Below are 22630 nucleotides of genomic sequence, written 5' to 3'. Positions count from 1 at the left end.
GAATTTTGGAGTAAAAAATTATTTATTTACTTTGGATTTTGGAGTATAAATTATTTTTTTAGTTGAAATTACACCGAGTCAAATTGCGGGAGATTTATGAGGTGAAATTTGTAATTTTAATTTTTGAAATAGACATACAATTGGTAATTAATTTTTGGAGTTTAAAATTATTTATTAATTTTAAATTGAAATAACAAGGAGCATGTGTTTATTTATTTTTTCTAATATTGTAGCATTGTTGTTAAAATTATAATCTCTAATCTACAATTTAATTAATTATTATTACAAAAAGTTGGACACTTGTATATTCTTTCAGTGGTCAAGTGACATTTCAAATTTTAAATGATTTAAAATAGCTTTAATGTAATATCAAAATGATCCATGAATCATCAATGATATTAATTATTTTTCAAAATAATTATAAATATTATTAATAATTAATTTAATTATTAATAATACAATTCATGTAATATTTATTTTTGTATAAATAGAAAATTTATACAAAATTAATAACAGCTTTTAATAACTCTGATGAATCATTTCAAATTATTAATTGGGTATTTCCATGAATATAATTTTATTGATTTTCAATTCCTAGTAAATTTCATTACTATAATTCCTCGTATTTTATTTTCACTTGACAATTATTTACATGTAAATTTAAAGTGTTATTATTTTATTTCATATTTTTAATATACATCAATATAAACTTTCATAATAAAAAACAAAAAACAAAGAAATACCAGAGCAATGTGAATTATATAATGTCAAAATTGAAGTGAAGCTTGATCAAGTAAATTTAATAAATAAATTTTTATTTTTTCAATATATATAAAGACTTGATTTTAGTTTTCTTTGATAAAAACGCTCATGGAATATTAAAAACTTTTCCTCCATAAATAGATAAAAAAAAAAAAACAAAGTTGAACGTCTTCAGTATCAATTTTCCTTCTCTTTTGTATATATTCTCCAGGGTTTTTTATTTTTTCTCTAATATTAACTAAATTTACTATATAGCAAAGTGTACAGTATATATATTGCAACAATTGAAGCTATACCCTTGGGCCACATGATTCACTCAACAAATCCAGTTTTGTATGTGCCACGTACAGAAAAGCATATATACGATTAAATTAAGAAATCACGAGGGTTCAAATTAAGCACCCAAGTCAACTTAATTTTTCATAGATATTTTACTCACAATTTTCTTTACTATCTCTGCAATATTTACAAAAAAAAATTTCAATAATAAAGCTGCTTTGAAAAAAAGAAAAAGCTCAAACAATATAAAAGGAAAAATCAATGAAAAATTACTTCATTAAATATTCTCCAAATGAAAATTCAAGTAAAAAAATAAATAAATAAAAAAATCCAATAAATTTTTATTTATCAATCAATCTATTTTTTATTTTTTTAATTGACAAAAAAAAAAAAACAGATGAATATTTTATATAGAATTTGTTGATTTTCTTGAAATTCGTAAAATGTAAATTTTCATGTTTTTATTTATTTTCTATTTTTACGCTTCATGTAATTTTTTTATTCTCGCTTTGCAATCAAGATCAATGTTTGCCCTTTTTTTCGTTTTAGTTTAATTTTATTTTTTATTCATTTTTTTTTTTTTTCTATTTTCACTTTGACATTTTTGTGCTCTTTCTGTTGGGAAAGCAGTCGAATGTCCCTGATGCATTCAGACTCGACAAAAACACATTTCGTTATACAATCAAAAACGACAAACGTTATTTTTCTTGTCTGCATATTCAATTTTTATATGCTGACTAAAAAATATTATTCAAAAATCAATGAAGAATTTTTTTTTTCACAAATAATAACATTTTCTTATTTTTCTATCGAAATTTTTAGTAATTTTCTTAAAAATTTTTAATTATTATTAATTAAACTAACTATACTACTATTTGTAGATGAAAATTATTAAATGAATATTTTTCTTGATCTTTATTATGAAATTATAAATCCATTGTAATTATTTTTATTATGATAAAAATAATTTTAATTGATTAAATTCCAATATTAATAGAAATTATTTTTTACTTAGTTTATGTTTGTAACAAATAGAATATAAATACATAGATAAATAAATAGAAAAATAAATAAACAATTAATAATAATAATAATAATAATAACTCCTTTATTACCCAACTGGTTAAAACCAAATTACTGGGTCTAAAAAAAAATACAGAAATACAATTTTGTTAATAATATAAACTTAAAACTAAAATACAATCTTTTACTAATTAATAATAATTTAAATTAATTATTTAAGAATAATCTTGCAAGTATAGATAGATCAATAACCCTAACAATTGTTAAGTAATTGTAATCAGATAAAGCTTCAGCTAGTTTGATAATAGATATCATTAAAGTCGACAATGGTTTGCTCATGGAAAACATTGGATTTGGCTGATCCAGATAGAAAGGAGGAGGTAGATGTCGAAACTGCCTCGTGCCGGTACACTAATATTTATTTCTTTAATAATTTATCATAGTCAATGAATTCATTAACCAAATTAATACACACAGCAGCGAAAATTTAATCTCAATTTAATCCCTTCCAAAGATCAACTATACCTATTTTACATGAAAATCATTAAATGACTAACTTTTCTTGACCTACTTTCTTTTATATAACTTGAACAACTTCAATTAATTTTTAATATTTTTGAAATAATTTTTTCTATCATTAACTATTTACTTTTTGACAAAATTTGATTTCATATTAAAAATATTGTAATCAATATCCATTTAACTTTAACTATAATTAAATAACTAAAAAATTAAATAAAAAAATAAATAAATAAATGAACAATTCAAACAAACAAATAAAACAAAAAAGGTAAAATGAAAAACATTCGAATAATTAAATCGAAATATATATTGACAATTGAATAATTAAATAAATAAATGATAACCAATGATTGAGGGATTATTTACTGTTAAAATTACTAAACGATATCGATTTTAAAATCCCTCAAAATCACTTGAATCCTCTCGAATCCTTTCGAAATTAGTAAAATCATGAAATATAATGACAAAAGTTTAAAATAAAAAATATATTTATAATTATTTTCCTTTTTTTTTTTGTCATTTCTAATTGCAAACTTTCAAATCATCTGTTGTTTTGTCTCTTTTGTTCTAAATACCCAACACTCTAAAATTTAATTACGTCATGGACAGAATGAGAATGATAATACAACAAGGCTAAATGTAGCAACAACAAGAGACAACGAATTTTCTCTCTTAAAACTTTGTACATTTATGTATATATTATATTTTTTTTTTGCTCTCATTTTCTTGTGAATTTAATGTCAGGTGCATTTATTCATCCACATTGTATACATAATATCTTGTATGATACATGTACTTATATTCTACATAAAAACTACCTTAATTGAATTTTTCTTTAAATAAAAAACTCGTTTTAAAAAAATGATATAAAAAAAGTCAAAAAAAAAAATATAGGTATATACATGTAATTTAGTCTTTAAAAAAAAAATACTGACGTAAAATCTTTATGACTTTTGGAGAAAAGTTTTAATATAATTTTTCAATTTAAATTTAATTTACTGCAAAAAATAATTCAAATGTATAAATTTATTTTTTATTCAATTTGTAATTTTATTTTTCATCAATAAATAATTTTTTTTAAATTTATATATTGATTGTATTAATTAACTAGATTCATAATATTTTTTTAAATATTTAATTACGTTTTAATAAATTTAAAAAAAATATTTTTGTTTAACAATTGATATTGTACGATTAAAATTTTTATTTTCTATTTAAAAAATTAAATTTAACAATTTTTAATTATTGTAAAAATCACAAAGTATCAAATTACAATTTTAAAAATAATACTTTAATCAAAAAAAATTATATTACAGTCATTATTTAATATTGATTAAATTTTTCTTGATGTATTGTTTGTTGAGATAAAATTACCTGATATTACAGCCAAGAGAAAAAAATTATATTTTTATATTTTTTGTATAATAAATAGTGACAGCTGATAAATAATCCAAACAGAATTTGATAAACATTGTTAATTTGTTAAGCTAAAATATATTTAATATGATAAAATAACAAACAAGACCAACAAAAATATATCATAAAATAATCGAAAAGCTTAATTGGAAATTCAAAATAAATATAGCCAACTAAATTAATAATTGGCAGGTTAATATTTTGATAAATCTTTGTTTTATTTATTTTAATAACGAGTTAGTATGTCAAATAATTTATTGGCATTTGAATTTGCTTAGAAACCATGATTGCTAAATTTTATATATAGATTGGTACTGTGAATACCAGTGAAATAGACCATTGGGAAAGAGAAACTTCATCGACCTCAATAGCACGCTTTGTCCCTTTCATGTTAAGCCCTGGCTCGATTTTGGATTACTCTCTCTTCAAGTGATTGACCAATGTATATACATACAAATCCAATGCAACTCGATATTCCTGTATATTCACAAAATTTTCTATTCAATTCAAAAATTCAAAAGACGAAAAAAATAAATATATATATCCAAAAAATAAAGGAAAAATTTGTTAATTTAAAAATATCCAAGTATATCAAGAATATTTATTTTTTATTTTATTATTATTATTATTGTTGTTACTTTTGTTGTTATTTTTTGTTACTTTTATTTTTCTCGTTTTATTTCCTTTTTTTTTTTCGTTTTTACTTGTTCCAGATTTGAACTGACTGTACATATGTATTTGCGTATATATTGCACAGTTATATATATGTATATTTTTTTTTATTATTTATTTTTTCCATTTGCCAACTGTATAAAAAGAAACACACACACAGCTATTTTTTGTAAGTTGCTATTTTTATAACAGCCTCCCTTTAAATTGCACTGCATTTTGTATACGGCTGTGCATATAATTAAATATCTGTCGCAAAATAAAAATTAAAAGATAAATAAATGGAAATATAAACTAGTTGGATATGTTTATTTATTTATTTATTTATTTATTCATTTTTTAAATCGTGGTGATATTATTATTAATCAAGTATTTTGTGTTTTATTGAATCGTTGAATAAATTATATATGCAAAAGTTTTTGAATTAAAAAATTAATGAGGTATTTAAATAATAAAATCAATAATCTCAAATTATGAATTTATATTTTCATGGTGAAATTATATTTAATTATTATTATGTAGTAAAATTATTTTTTTAATTTTTTTACTATACGTTTTATCACTTTGGTTATAAAAAATTTTCAGTGGTTTAAAATTTATTTAATTTTTATAATTCAATGGGTTCAATTAGGAAAAAAAAAATATTAATATAATATTGATTAAATAATGTATTTATAGAATATTCATTGAATTGATTAAAACAAAAATCAAACTGAAAAAAAAGAGCACACATTGAAAATTAATTAAAAATAATTTCAACACAATAAATATAATAATTGATAAAAATGAAAATTATAAAGATTGAAATTAATAATATATTATAAAATAAAAAAAAAAAATGAAATATAATTTGAGTAAATGAATATTATCTATGTGTATGGCACGTGAATATCATCCGGCGGATGTGGCAATCGATTCATGCCCGATGGTATTTTACCCCATTGTTTCCGGTACACGCGTGTGTTGACCCTCATCATACACATCACGTGTAAATTCAGGTATTTTTTTCAAACTTGATGATAATAAATATAGCACACATGACAAAATAACCAGGTGCTATACTAAATAATATTTGTTATTTTCCACTCATTATTTATTTCTATTTTTTTCACCGGATACGTTTTACTCTTATTTATTTTAAAAAAACAATTGAAAAATACACAATAAAGTGAAATTTACAAACCGTGCAATAAACAATATAACAAAATAACAAATATATAAAAATAATGATAGAAAAAAATAAATATAATACTATCAACGTCAATTACAGCAACGATGCATGCAGTGAAACGATGGAAAAATAAAATGTAATCAAACAAAAGGTGAATGAATTGATAGCATTATTAAGATTAAATCAATACATCCTTTCTCAGTACAGTTGTTTTTTATTTTTTGGTTTTTTATTTTTAATTTTCATTATCCCATTACACAAATAAAAATAAAATAATAATAATAGTCATAATAATGATTTAGGTACATGGGCTATTGATAACTACTGTTGAAAGCCGATTAAGTGTATAATAGAGTATCAAATTGAAAATCTTGACAACCAATTAAATTCTTTTATAAAGTTTATAAAATATTAAAAATAAAAAAAAATAAAAAATTGAAATATAAAAGTCAATTTTAATCTAGACGAATGGAAAAAAATAAAAAAAGAAATTACATTTTATATACAAATTATTGGATAACCATTGAAGTAGCTAAAAAAAAGTTAACATTTTTTGTTTATATTTCTCTTTTTTTTTATTTATATATGAAAAAATAGATATTATAAAATTGGTAATTGAATTTTGGAGTAAAAAATTATTTATTTACTTTGGATTTTGGAGTAGAAATTATTTTTTTAGTTAAAATTACACCGAGTCAAATTGCGGGAGATTTATGAGGTGAAATTTGTAATTTTAATTTTTAAAATAGACATACAATTGGTAATTAATTTTTGGAGTTTAAAATTATTTATTAATTTTAAATTGAAATAACAAGGAGCATGTGTTTATTTATTTTTTCTAATATTGTAGCATTGTTGTTAAAATTATAATCTCTAATCTACAATTTAATTAATTATTATTACAAAAAGTTGGACACTTGTATATTGTTTCAGTGGTCAAGTGACATTTCAAATTTTAAATGATTTAAAATAGCTTTAATGTAATATCAAAATGATCCATAAACCATCAATGATATTAATTATTTTCCAAAATAAATATAAATATTATTAATAATTAAATTAATTTAATAATCAATCTTATTTATTTACACAATTAAATGACATGATAAATTCATGTAAAAATTTACACAAAATAAATAACAACTTTCAATAAATAATTTCAAATGAATCATTCAGTATTTCCATAAATATAATCAAATTCATTTGACTAAAAATTCTTTTATAAAAAACTGAACATTGATTATTTATTTGTTTTTATTTTTTTATACCAAAAAAGAAAAAAAAAAAAGTAAATAAACGAAATAAAAATAACAAAATGAATATGTATTCTGTTAAATGTATTTTAAAAAAGTGCCATTCAATATTGACATTTTAGAATGGCCATTTGAAATCAATTGTACATCAGATATGCATATATTTTTTATACTTTTTCCCTTTGCATGGCAACTCTGTGTGTGTGTGTGTGTGTGTGTATCCCAATGTGTGAAATTTTCCATGTATATTATTATATTGGAAAAAGTATATTTGGTAGGATGATGTTTATATAGACTGAGATATCGAGACTCGAGCTAAGATGATATAGGATTCTAGACAGGTGACAGAATTGTCGTATATATATTGGCAATAGAGTTATCATTCTTAAAATGATGTGATAGCATCATGTGGTGGCATATCAATTCTACAGACAAGTTCACTATTTTGTATGACACACATGTGTACTTCAATAAATATATTTATTTATAAACATGGAAAAAAAAGATGTCAATAATAAATACATAAACATTTTTTGATCTAGAATATATTTTGAGTCATGAATATATAAGTATTATAAACTCTAAATTACAAACAGAATATTCTAGTTATTTTTTCAAATTTTATCCATCAGATTTATCAACAAAAAATCACTCCAATAATTAAATTATTTTAAAGATTATTATTCATTGTACATTACAAAATACATTTTTAATAATTTCTATTGTTTTTTTTTTTGCTCACAATTAAATGTACATGAGCTTTAAAATTTTTGTTTTGAGGTTGAATTATTTATACACATAATTATACATTTTATTGCATCGTAGACAATTTTTATATATGGATTAAGTGAGATATGGGTGACTAAATAAGCATTCACCAAGGCAATCATGATGGATAAAAGAGAGAGAAAATACAATTTAAGCATTTAATAGCCATGCTATATTACCACAAAATCCTCTTTTGGCTTTAAACTTGACTAATGTCTCTAGCAATCTATTGTTTTTTGTACTATTGTTACATACTAGTTTTGTGAGTATATTATACTCATATATACATACGTAACAAGCACACAAACATTACATTACATTGTCAAACAAATATTCAACATTTATGATTTCCAACTTTATTGATTTCTTCATTTGTTTTTATGATTATTTTCTTTTTTTTTTTTCATATGAAAAACTTGATATTTATATCAGTAAATTTTAAGTATTTTCCGAGTTGTCTTATCTTGTTCAAATATCCTATTAAAAATTTACCACTCTATTTGAAAATATAATAATAATAATAAAGTGTTAAAATTACTTTTGAACATTTTTTTTTTGGTAATAAAAAAATTATTACTTTGTTAATTTGAATTGACTTATGAAGGACTGTTTTTAGGTGTCTAAAATTATCAGGAAAAAAATTTAAATACTTTTTAAATTTTAAGCAATGTTAGGGTGAAAAGTTGAAATTATTTTTAGAATTTTTTTAATAAGAAAAACAATTATTTAACGGTTTAAAAAATTAAATTTTTGAATATTATTTTGCAGGGATGTTCATAAATGTCCAAATGAATTTTAAGATAATTAATATCCTATTTTGAAGAGTAACGAAATAAGGGCGAAGGGTTAAACTAACAATTTTCAAGGTTTATAAGTAAAAAAAAATATATTTCTTCCTGAAATTGTTTTTCAAGTATAAACTCGGCGGAGATTTTTCCAAATATCTAATGAAAAAAACCTGAAGATCATTAAAACCCTATTTAAAAATATAACAAAGTTAAGACGAAGGGTTAAACTGACTACTTTCACTTTTTCTATGTAAAAAAAAATAATAATAACAGCTTCCATTAAAGTTTAATTAACTTTGCAAAATTATTGTTTTTAAATGTCTGAAATAAATTTCCAAAAAAAAAAACATTTCAAACAATTTATTTAAAAATTTTCAATTAAACTTTTGATATTATTTTTAAATTAAAAATTAAAATATTTGTATTTTTTAATTAATATCAAAATTGAAAAGCCATTATGGAAAATTCGATAGAAAAAAATCAAATCTAATCAAACGACGGCTCGTCATTTTTACCAAAATTAAATTGAGTAATTATAAAATATTTATCGAAACATATTCTTCATAATTTTATTTGACCCTAATTAATTGATGATTAATAAATTTTTCATGATACAAAACTCCATTGAATAATTTTAATACCAAACTGAATTTTTAAAAAAATTATTGCTAATAAAATTTTAATACAAAAATGTAAATTTAAAAAAAAATTATTGCTAATAAAATTTTTCATTTAAAATATACATTTTTAAAAAAATTATTAATAACGAAATTTAATATATGTAAAATTTTAAAATGTCATGATTATTCCGTTAGAGAGACAATCATATATTCAAAATGTGAACTGATGAAATATATATATATATTGAAACTCCACCGAGAGGAAGATTCGATGAAAATTTGCTCGAGCTTTTCCGCATGCACCTGTTAATTTAATCAATTACTGTTTCACAAAATGAAATGATAAATCAAGGGATATAGTAAAATGATATTCAAATATATATATATACTAATAATACATATAGAGTTGAAAATTTATTAAAAGCTCGAATAATAAATATATATTTCTGATATCGGTCACGTTGACATCATCGCACTGCATATAAAACCATACACATTTAAATGGCTTATTTTATTTAGCCATTTATTTTTAATAAATAACAGACAGTTTTTAAAGCTTTTTTTTTTTTATCATTTCAATAAATTATAAAAAATTTATGCACATGTCATTTTACTGTAAAATTTATATTTCTATTTTTATATTTTTTTACAAAAAAAAGTTTTTATTTTCATTTTTCGTTTATTTTGTAATTTTTTTTTTCAAATTTATTTTTTTTTTTTATTGTTCCATGTTGTTTTAAAAAACATGACAATGAAAATTTTAACAATCTATTGGGATTAATAATTTTAAAATCAAATCATTTATTAAAAAAAATAAAAAAAAATTTTGTCGTTTGTTTATTTTTCAAAATATTTATGAGAAAAAAAAAAATAATAATTTACATTTAATTAATTAAAATTGAATGTAATAATTTGTATGAAAATTTAGTAAATATTTTATTAAATTATTGATTATTGGATAGAATTTTTCCTTCTTATTTTCCAATCAGGTGTTTTTTTTTTTTTTTACTTTGAGCTTATTTGTTTTTTAAGACATTCATGTGAATCTCTCGTTAGAAGTCTGCATAATACGCCAAGGGACATGTTGCAGGTGTTTTTTTTTTTTTTTTATTTCTTTTGTTTTTTGTGTATGTATTTTTTTTTTCTTCTTTCCCTGAAGCTCACCTCTGTTGAGGCCATGGTTACACAGAATTCGTGGTTTTCTCGGGGGAGTAATCGGGGCGTTTTCACTGGGGAAGAAAAAAAAAAAAGTGCTTTCAAACTTAACCGTCTGATGTAGGAGAGCAACCTCAGATACGAGCTAAAATGCCGGAGGATAAATATACAAGAGGTGGTATTAACGTGAACAAAAAATGAAAAAAAATGAGGCCAAAACATAAATTGCATACTTTTCTTATTTCTTTTCTTTTAATTTTTTTTTTCTTTTTGTTTTTTATTAATTTCTTTTATATTTTTATCCCTTCTACTTGATTGTTGCCTTATCATTTATCAAAATATCTATATAGAAAAATATTTCCATGAACCTAATTTTCACAGAAAAAAAAAAAAAAGATAAAAACAACGTTTAAAAATAATATTTATCTTGCTTGTTTTTATTTTTGTAGATAAAAAATATTTAATTTTACACTGGAGGCATTTAAAGAATAATATTTAAAATCGTCATGTATTTCTTTTTTTTTTCTGAGAATTAAAAAAAAAAAAAATAAATATATACGAATAAAAAGCAAAATAAAATATAAATGAAAAGGATCATAAAGATACTCGTTGAAAAGTTGGTAATAAAAAGTGTGCAATATAGACAAAAACTTTGTCATACGACTTTACAAAAAGTTTTAAGTTTTTGGCTTGAATACTGCACTATATTTTGCACCCATAGTATCAAAAAAAAAAAAAAAGGTAGCTTAGCAATTTTTCCCATTATTATTATCATTATATGTATGTACCTTTTTTTTTTTATCAAATATTTTACTACTCAAAAATTTATTGATACACGAAAAAAGCCATTAAAACTATTGTATTACCTGACAATAGCCAAAGGAAAAAAAAAAAAAACTCTTTTATTCAAAATTTAAACTATATATTTTAATAATATATTTATAAATTTATTTTTCTACATTTTTAAAAACTGACATTGAAGAAAAAATATTACCCTAAAAGCCCCGCCCAAACTTCATTTATCAGTGACTCTCATTCCACTTTTCTTTTGGTGGAAAATATAAATAAAAAAATATTTAAAAAAAAAAAATATTCAGGTATGAGTAAGTCGTTGAATATATAGTTGAAAGTGATGTTTTTAAAGCCTTATTTGTCAGTGTATAGTTTGAGTGAACGTAATATATAAACATTCATCTTCATTTTTTTTTTTCTATCAGCAGATAAAACTTATGAGAAAACTGAGATGAGAAAAATTTTCCCAGGATCGTTTTGAGTGGTAAAAAAAAAAAGATAGTAAAAATAAAGAAAAAGAAAAAAATAGTAATGCAAAGAGCAAAACTATATGTAGCAGGGGGATGATATTAGGAAGTTGATAAAGAGGATTCAAACAAGAATATTTTATTTGTATTTGTGAAGGAGGTTTAAGAGGTCGTGGGGTTTTCAAACTCTCCTGTACTGTTGATGGTTGCTTGTTTCTCTTATCACTCTTCATTGGTTTATATATATATATTACCTACACATACACACTAATATTGTACATATGATTATGAGAATTGAGCTTCATAAATGGAGCTTGATATGCCATCATTATCATTGTAGTTGTAGTTGGTCGTAGTTGTCGAGAGGAAGTCTCATGGATCGATGAACATAAACCCCCTTTTCTCTCTCTTTACTTAACTTAAATATATACCACTTTTGCTTCTCTCTCTTTTATGTGGCTTCTTCTCTTTCTCTCTATTTTTTTGCATATTTATACATTTCACTGCATTCAGCAAACTAAAACTTGCATTTACTCGTTTGGAGGCTTGTTCTCGTCATCGTTGTCGAATTTATCTCAATGCACTTCAAATACTACACATTTATTGCACAGTTAAAATTATCAACGAGTGGTTTAATTAAAATTCACACAAAATTTATTTGTTTTTTTTTAATTTTTATTTTTGTATGAGAAAAATAATTATAAAAAAAAATATTTATATACACACAAATGTATAAAATCAGAGTATCATTAAAATTAATGATCACATCGTTAAATTGAAGAGAGTGTAACTCCAATTATTTATTTATTTTTTATATGCTTTTCCAGGGATACGAAAACTATTAATGCTGAAAAGCTCAGAGCTTATTTTAACAGGTGAAATAAATGAAATCTTAATTGAAATAAGCTTTGAGGTTTTTTTTTTTAAGAAGTTTTTTGTCTTCTTGATGTTTTTTTTTTTTTTTCAAGTTATATAAATTTGTTTTTTTTTTTTGTTTGTAAAAAATAAAGGTTGTAAGGTTTCATAAGCTTGTTTTATAGGCTGAGTGATTTTTTTTTTTAATTTATTTTTTTTCTTGTGTGTTGCTATGCTGTTGTTATTGAATGAAAACATGCAGGCCAAAAAATGTGAGTTTTAATTCTCGTGATATTAAATGTCTCAGTGGTACAAGTCAATGGAAGGCTCAGACTTGAAATTTAAATTATTTATTTTACATGTAGAGCTAATAAAAAGCTAATTAGTGTTACAACATCAATAAATTCTTAATATTTTAGTTAGTTTTTCAAATAATGTTTTATAATTTTATATTTTTATTTGGAAAAAAAATTAACATTCACATACGTCAGTAGTACGAGTCAAGCATTGTCAGACTAAGTTTAAGTTTAATTTTCAATTATACTTGTATAATTAAAGAAAATAATAAATTAAATTTTCTGTTTATCTTTTATAATGATATTCAAAAATTTTACTCGGGAAAATTTTAAAATAATTTTTAGCAATTTTTCAGTAGTACAAGTCGATAACATTGTTGAACCTAATTTTTTTTTTTTTTTTTAAATTCTACATAGATCGAGTAATGACATAAAATTAACAAATTTAATATTCAATTTATTTTTATAATTATAAATTTTAATCGAAAAAAGTTTAAAAATTAAAAATTGATATTAATTTTTTTATTTATTTTTTCAAAAAAATTCCAAAGTTTTTAGTTATTTAATTATGTATTTCAGTAGTACAAAACTAAGCATTGTCAGACAAAAAATTGTCATTTAAAATTTTACATTTACAATATAAACATTTAGATTTTATAATTGAAAATAATAATAATTTTTTGATTCATCAAAATTCAAAGTTATCAAGTAATAAAAAAATAAAAGAAAATAAACACTATAGATATTAATAAATAGGCGTATCTCCATAACTCTTTATCAGACTTTTATTTTTTTTTTTCAAAAAATTTAAGATAAATCCCAATATATTCAAAAGCTTCGTGATATTTAAAAAATTTAATTTAAAAATCACTTTGAATTGTTCAACTAAAGAATAAACAAATATTATTCGAAGCTTGAAAACAATTAGTTAATTAAATAGCTAATGAAATGAATAAATAAATAAAATATAGAACAAGTTTGTGATAACAGTTGATTCGTTAGGGACAAAATGATAAACACACTGTGGGGACAAGAAATATTTCATTTGCGGAGCTTAATATCGACATGTTATATAACATGATTTAGCCTAATGAAATGCCGAGGGGCTGACATCATTAGCCATTGTTTGAATTGTCTTGATATATCAAATAATTCATCAACAAATATTACTGTTAAATATTTTTCATCTTCTTTTTTTTGTCAAATGAAAAAAAAAAAATTCAATTACACGTTTTGACGTTGATAATAATTCACAAATGCATGAAAATCAAGTGTCATAATTTCAAATAATTTCATGGAACAATGAGCTTTTGTTCTATCAGTTATATGCTGACTACATTTCTTGACATTTCATGAACGTGTCATCACAAGTAAAATGATTATTATAATTATTATAAACATATAGCTATATATTTTTAAATTTAATGATAAAAAAAAGAAAATAAATACTTGACATAATTATAAACCACATGAAAAATTAATAATATTATTTCTCGTATACGTGTTTGACATTTATTGTTGGAAAAATAATAATGAATCATGATGCTAAATGAGGGTGTCAACATGAAAAAATTTGTTGTGATAGTTCAAGTATACTTTTATATACTGTATATGTACTTTTGTATATGTATAAGTATGTAGACCAAAGTAAGAGTAAAGTTGTCAAGTAGAAAATCGAGTGAACAGCTGTTCAAGTGGTGTTTTCTGATGTTTATACTTGAAACGATAATGATAATGGAAAGTATGGTTGTTCTGATTTGTGATAGTTAATTTTTACAATATACTACTTATTTTTTAAATTCAAATCGATTAATAAAATTTAAGAAAACAAATAAAAATTATATTTTTAAAAGTTTTGAATAATTTTGTGATAAATTATTTAACCACACAAGATTATAATTTTTATTTTAAAATAATATATATCTCATTTAAATTGAGTAAATAAATTTTCAACAAATATGTATGTATATGTATTGGTTTAAATATTTGTTGAGTATAGATATAAGGTCCAGTAATTATCATCATAAATTGTTCAACTTTGTAAGTGTACTTGGTTGATATTAAACAACCATCAATAGTAAATAAAATTATGTGATTTATGTTATGTGTACTTGAATGAATTTTATATGTAATTGTTGTTAACTTTGAATTGTTCGAGAGATAATAATTTCCGCTCGTATTTTATCTGTTTTCAAAAAGACAATTATTATTATTCAAATAATTTGAATTGTTTAATCTATCATTAGAATTACATGAAAAATGATAAACATTTTATAGAATATTTGAAAAGTAAGTTAAAATGAAGATTGAGTCAGGGCAATATACAATGATTAATAAATTAATTTTCCAAATAAATAAATTTAAAATTTCGAAAAGATAATATGATAAAAGTAAATTTAAAAAAAAATCAAATAAATTGTTAAATGGATGATTGATTTATTTATCATAATTATTGAGATGATTTTAAATAGTCATTGTGTGATTTTGTTGATATGTTACTATGCTTGTATTATTTTAATAATTATTCATTTTAATTTTAAATATTTCATGCATTTTCATACCAACAAACGCAACAACATGTTTTTTTTATTTTTTTTTTTTGTAGAAATAATTAACCAGGATATTTTATTTCAATATTATTTTCCCAGTAAATTTGTCTTTAAAATATTTTACCCATAATAATAATTAATCCTCATATGAATTTTCTTAATTTTAAATAATTATTTATTTATATTTTTCAAAGAAAATATATTTAATATATTATTAAATTTTAATACAAATGAGCATGTCTTCTAAATAATTTATTTAAATATTTAATATTATTTTAAAATGTAACTGTCGTTGTTGAGTTATATTTCTATCCATTGTCATAATAATATATAATTTTGATTCCATTCTCACAAGTGTATCTAATTATTCATATATAAACATTGATTGCATAACTGATTGAAAATTTGTGTCAATTTAAATTCAAATTTTTATGAATACGTGATGATAGAATGTAAATATTAATATATCAATATTGTTTAAATATGAATTATTATGTTATATACATATTGTTGTCAGGCCACAATTAGTTTTGTTCCAATTTTCATTCTCGATTTTAAACCAATGACAGTCTAGTTTCATCAGTTTCATTTTGTATATATGTGTTTGTCTTTAACATTCATGTGTATATATTAACAATTATTTATTTCCTCGGGGGATATCAAGCTTACAACGACGTGTATTGTCAATACAATGAGTACATGAAGATATACTGTAAATTTATTTCACATATGTGAATTTATCAACTTGTATTTACTTTAAAAAAAATTCTGTATTTACTTTAACAAAACAATACAACAAATGCAACTTTTTAATAATACATCCCATCTATTTAAATTGAAAAAACAAAACAAAATAATTTATATACTTTTCAAACTTGAATATACTAAATTAAAAAAATTCATTATCATTTATCATATATTTTTTTAACAATAATTATTAATTAATTATTTAAAATATATATTATCAGTTTTTTAAAACTTAAATTTATCTGTTTTTATTAAATTAATTAATTTTCTTTTTTGAAAATTAATATACACATTTAAATTCAGTTTAAAAATAAAAAAATAAATAAAAAACAATTTTAAATTTCATTCTGTTTCATCAATCATGCAAAGTGTAAAAATATATATCATTTATTATTTTTTTTCTGTAAATATATATTTTCATTTTTACGTTATCTTTTATATATTATTTTTTTTTTTTCGTTATCATATAAAAATGAGAGCTTTTTTGCCAGAGTGGATAGATATAGAGTGACTGACCGATATCGTCGAGGGTTTCAAAAAAAAAAGCACATATATATATATGAAAAATATGTGAGAGGGGTTGCTAAAAAAGTAGAAGGGATTAGAGGATTCAGATCGGTTTGAACTAAATTCACCAGATCTCACAGTGAGCCAGAGTAAAACTGAAAAAATAAAAAAATAAATTTTGAAGCAAAAAAAAAAATTCAACTCACCGACAGCACGTGATCGATGGCTCTGTGGTGAAGAGTTGGTGGTGAAAAAAAATAAAATAAAATAAAAAGTATTGGCTACTGTTGAAGCAACGAATAAAGGTCCATGTGGTAAAAAAAAAAAAAAAAAGGGAGGATTCTCTACCACCCACGTCATTCATATTGTAGTGTTGCATTATCTCTCATTTTATTATCTCTATTTTTAACAATAAAAAAAAAGGTTCTCCTTTATTTTTTTTCACGTAGACTTTTTTTTTATTTACTCGTGCGTATTTGAGGAGAGTATTCAATAAAAGTTTCGATAACTTCATTGATTCATATATATTTTTATTGAAAGGGAAAAAAATTGAATGTTGAAATGTTAAAATGAAAAATCAATGGATAAATGAAATAATATTAATTTCACTTTTAAAAGTTGACTGTTTATTTTTAATTTTTATTGAAATAAATTTATCATGACAAGTGCTTTGTATATTAATATTTTTATTTTTAGTTGGAAAATAAAAATGACAATGTACATATCGTGTGTACAGATAATAAAAAAGTTTGAAATTTTTTTTTTTTTTTTGTTTCAAATTATTTAAAATTGAATAAATAATTTTTTAAAATTTATTTATTTTTTTATAGAAACGTTAAGGATATCTGATTTTCTAATATATGAAATTAGCGTGAAATTCTATTAAATCATTTGTGAAATTAAAATTAAAAGTCACTCGCTGGATTTTAAGTTATTATAATTTTTTTTTGTAATTTAAGTTTTTTGCTCATTGGGGATTTAAAGATCGTTTGAAAAATTACTCTTATCCACTTGAAAATTTCTTTTGAAAAAGGTCAAGATAGATGACGTTGAGAAAAATAAAAAAAAACATTTAAAAAAATAAAAAAAAAGTGCTTTGAATAATGAACTCTTTGCTCTGATTGTATTATTCTTCAGACGACTTTTCATTATCTTCAAAATTAATCGACTAATGTAATTTCAAGATTTTTCACAAAATTATTTGATTAAGTGTATATACTTTTATGGCATTTATCCATATTTTTTTTTTTTTTATTTTATTTGGAAAATATAAAATTTTCAAATTTAACAAATGAAATTTTTTATTCTTAAAGTTCAACAACCGCTTTTGGCTTTTGTCTACTTTTTATTCATCTTCGTAAACTTTTATAATAAAAATATCAAAATCAATAATCCAAAGTGACAAAAAATAATAATCCTAAAATTTGTTTACTTATTTATTATAATAAAATTGAATAATTTAAAATTTGACAGAAAATTAACATTATGAATAATTAACATCGCTGATGAAAAAAATTTATAAGTAATTAAAAAAATGAAATATTTGAAATTTAAAATTTTATTTAATTAAAGCATTTACAAGTGTCAAAAAAAAAAAAAAAACAATCATTCATTCATTAAAGAAACAAGTCATAAAAATAGAAAAGAAAAAAAATTAAATTTTCGCTAATAAAATTTTTTCATGTTATTTAAATAAATAAATAACAACAGTATAATTTTATAAAAAAAAAACAAAAAATAATTTTACACTTTCCCTAAGATTTACTAGTGTTAAAAAATAAAATAATAAAAAAATTTCCATTTATTAAAGAAACAAGTCATTAAAATGGAAAAGAAGAAGAAAAAGAAAAATATATTTTTAAAAGTTTTACCTTATCTACCTTATTTCGCCTGAAAAAACATAGTCTCATCTACTTTGGCCAACTCCATTAGTCGACTTTTCTTTCACCGATGGTGTGAGTACCTCAGACAATCCATGACATAAAATATTTTATATTTTTTGACACTCAGAATAAAAAAATACGAAAGAATAAAAATTCAAAATGAATTGCTTTGAATTCTATTTAGCATGATAAATAACGAGTCTTATTTTCACCCATAAAATTAGCAACAAAAAAAATAAAAATACATATTTTTTTATTTTTATATAAATAATGATATATCCTTTTACTTTTTTTTCTTTATAAATAGAAAATTCCACTGGTTTTTTTTTTTTTTTTGTGAAAATAATAAATGAGCAAATTCAAAACGAAATTCATTGGTTGGTTTGTGGTTATATAAACTTTATCTCATTTATAATTCTTTGTATACATTACACACACTTTAATACACACATATATGTTTGAAAATTATATCCCACACATGTTTGTAAAATGACAAAAATATTAAATTTTAAAAATAAAATAATCTTTGATCATCCAACACATGGCTAATGTTCGTCTCTCTCTCTAACCACCGAGTTGAACCATAAAACTTTTCATATAAATTTTACAACTCAATTTTTTAAATGACAAATTAATTTTAAATTATTCATTAATTAAATATTCATTTAATAATTAAACCAAATTAATAATTATATTTTTTTTTTTTCATTTTGTTTCAGATGTTGTGACAAATAATTCATTCCACCTCATACGAAAATATTAAAGGTAATTAATTCACAATTATTTACATTTAAAAAATATTCAACAAAAATTTTATTAGTATCGAGATTTTTCCTAACATTTGTGGTCAATTAAAATTCAATCAATTTAATTTATATATATTTTTAATTCTCGTTATCACAAAGGCAGCCAGCTATGTAAACTTTCTATTGAAAAATTTTTTTCTAAATACTTTTTTAAATATTAAAAATATTTGTCCAAAAATATTGGAAAATTAAAAACTATATATTGATAATTTATTTTTAATCAAACAAAACTTTTACAAACAGCGGTATAGAAGGGGGAGGGGGAGGGAGAGAAAAAGATCAATTAAGTTTTTGTTAAATTTTTTTTCCATTTCTAATCAATTATTAAAAATCTAAAAATAATTAAAAATATATAATATTTAATAAAATAAAAAATTCTAAAATCAATAATTAATCATGATAAAAAAATTAATTAATAAATAATGAATAATAAAAATATGCATTACGTTGTAAAAGGTAAATATTTTCTTTAATAAGAAATTTTTCTTTGATAAAATTAATATTGCTGCAGGAGGTTTATCAGACGATAGAAAATATGGGGATTACGTTGAAAGGGGGGTTGATGAGAGGGAGAGAAGGAGGAGGAAAAAGGGGCGTTGTCTAAAAATAGAGGGTAAGGGGAGGTCAATTAAAATTACCTCTAGTAAATCCTATTAATTATGTGGTTGCTGCTGGGATAAATTAGTTATGAAAATCACTGCAAGAGGTAGTAACAATTTCTGCGTTATATGAAATTTATTTTGTCTATATGTCGATGCAAATATTAATCCATATACTACACATAATAATAATAATAATAATAATAATATGTAATTTAATAAATTAATTTAAATATATTGAAAATAATAATATTATTATCACGTAGTCAATGTGAAATACAAAATAGGTACATGGGGTTAGACTAAATATTGTTATGTTAGTGGTGGCAGTGGTTGTGTGTTGTTGATTTCTTAGTTATCTTCTTGATACTAGTGTATTTTAACTGTTCAATTTAATGATCATAGTAGTAGAGGAGCCAATGAAAATTATACAAACTGGACTGAGGCAATTTTATAAACCAAAGTCCACTAGTTAGATGAGAAACTTAATAAGCTGATAGGATAGTTTATCTGGGTATTTCAATGTATATATGTATAGATAGAGAGAATGCTATATAAGTTTTGTGGTTAAAGATCCCTGAACACATTTAAGATGTGAGTTTAGTTGCCTCAAGCACTTAACCAATGTATACAATGTATATAAATAAATATTTTATACATCTAATTATTATTTATATATTTATTTAGGTTTTTAGTTTTTATTTATTACCGAGGATTAGGTAATAGTGTAATGGCTTTTTAGTGGTCATAAGATTTTTTGAAATTTAAGATAAATTTGCCATTTTGAAAATTAATATTTTTAGTTTTTTAATTTACATTGAAATATTTTATAATTAATTATAAAATGAGGTATTTATTAAATAATTAAATACATAAAAAAATAAACAAGTTGTTTAGAAAATTTTATCAATAACTTTTAGATAAAAATTTAATAGTTATTTTATTGACTTTAAATATTTGATTTTATGTTTTTCATATATGAATTTTATTTGTATAAATAAAGTTACTAAAATAAATTTATAACAATAGTTTATTTATATATTATTTTTATTTTAAATTATTTTTATTGTTTTTCATTATTATCTTTTGACGATGGTCATTCTTTTATTCTCTTGGGTGCTTTATATACCAATTGTATGTATCGATCTTTCTATTTTATATTTTTTATTTTTACAGGCTAAGCTTGTTTCACATAGAAAATTTATTGATAGTATGGTCAATTAGGTATAGATTTATGAACATGCACATAGTGATAAAGTGAGTTTATATATATTTATTTAAAGAATTAGAGTATTCTCAAGATGTTGTTAAATATTTTATAAAAAATATATATACACATGAAAATTTATTATTTTAAAATTATTTATTCATCAAAATTACTGCTCTTTATTTTTATTTATTGTTACATTTTACAATACTGTCAAGTTTATTTTACAACAATATAAAAAAAGTATCTTTAAAAATTTAAATTCATATAAAATGCAAAAGAAAAATTGGGTGTATAAAATATATAAATTTATTTGCGTATAAATATTTTAGTTGACTGGTATTTTACAATATATTATCAACTTATTGATTTTGATAATTTCAGTATTTATATAACATTTTTTGTATCGACATAACATAAATTGAATTTAAACAAAATATTTCAACTTGACAGTTAATTTTTAAAATAAAATAATATTAATTAAAATTATATTATTTTTAAATTTAAATCCTGCAAATTTAACATGAAAAAATAAATTTTAAATAAAAAATCATATAGTATTTTTTATAATATCAATTGACATTTAGAATTTTTTTTAATTTTTAAAAATAATAATAACAATATACACATGAAAATTGATTGATTTGAAATTTTCATTATTTGTTTATCAAAAATATTCGTGTTTATTTTTATTTATTGACAAAATCAATTTAAAAAATAACGAAAAATATTTCTTGTCAATGTAAATTTATACCACTGATGTTTGTGACATATGTCATAAATGATCCTACGACCTAAGAAATAACTCAAAATATATTTTTCATGTGTAAAAATATATTATAAAAATATCAGAGCACAGTTGGCTACGTTGACAAAGCCATGAATAATGTATTTGTCGTCCATGTAAATATAAAATGTAGCATATAAAATGCGTTGAGAGCTTGGCCTTCTTGTATCCGCTTTGAGGTTCCAAAAAATAATAAAAACAAAATATTCAACCACCAGATGAGAAAGCTTTTTCAGTTTTTATTTTTCAAAAATATTAAATATACAGCTACATATATATTATATAATAAATGATGGAAAAATCATGGATAAAAAGCAGAAAAACAAAAAGAAAAGAAGAGAAAAAAAAAAAAAAGTTGAGTCAGCCACTGTAATGGAAGTGACTGTAACCGACGTTGAAACAAAATTATCGACAATGTTATCGGTTAGCGCTCAGCGAAATTCGATATATAGACTTGTTTGAAACTTTGAAATGAAAAAAAAAAAATTTTATTTCTTAAATTTCGAAATTTACACTTGAATTGAATATGTAACAACACACAAGCTGACTGAGTCAATATATATTATACATATCAACATTGTGGTGTTTGCTCATTGTCTTGAGAGATAGTTTAATGTTAAATTTTCACCACTTAATATTGATATTTCAATTCGAATTTATTTAAACTTGGATGGGTGAGTGAATGGTGGTGTATTTTGTTGGAAATTGT

At 21.6% G+C, this 22630-nt stretch overlaps 1 protein-coding gene across 1 annotated transcript in view; it reads left to right on the top strand.

Annotated features, from left to right (window-relative positions):
- The window catches only part of LOC122859127 (amphoterin-induced protein 1-like), a 46738-nt gene that overhangs the window by 6266 nt on the left and 17842 nt on the right, over nt 1–22630 (top strand). Inside the window, exon 2 of the mRNA XM_044162509.1 lies at nt 19242–19287. The gene's annotated coding sequence lies outside the window, so the exon portion shown is untranslated. The remainder of the gene's footprint in view (nt 1–19241; nt 19288–22630) is intronic.

This window comes from Aphidius gifuensis, linkage group LG6, assembly GCF_014905175.1.
Source record: "Aphidius gifuensis isolate YNYX2018 linkage group LG6, ASM1490517v1, whole genome shotgun sequence".
Lineage (NCBI taxonomy): Eukaryota > Metazoa > Arthropoda > Insecta > Hymenoptera > Braconidae > Aphidius > Aphidius gifuensis.
The sequence above is the reverse complement of the archived record's forward strand: the minus strand, read 5'-3'. Positions and strand labels throughout refer to the sequence as shown.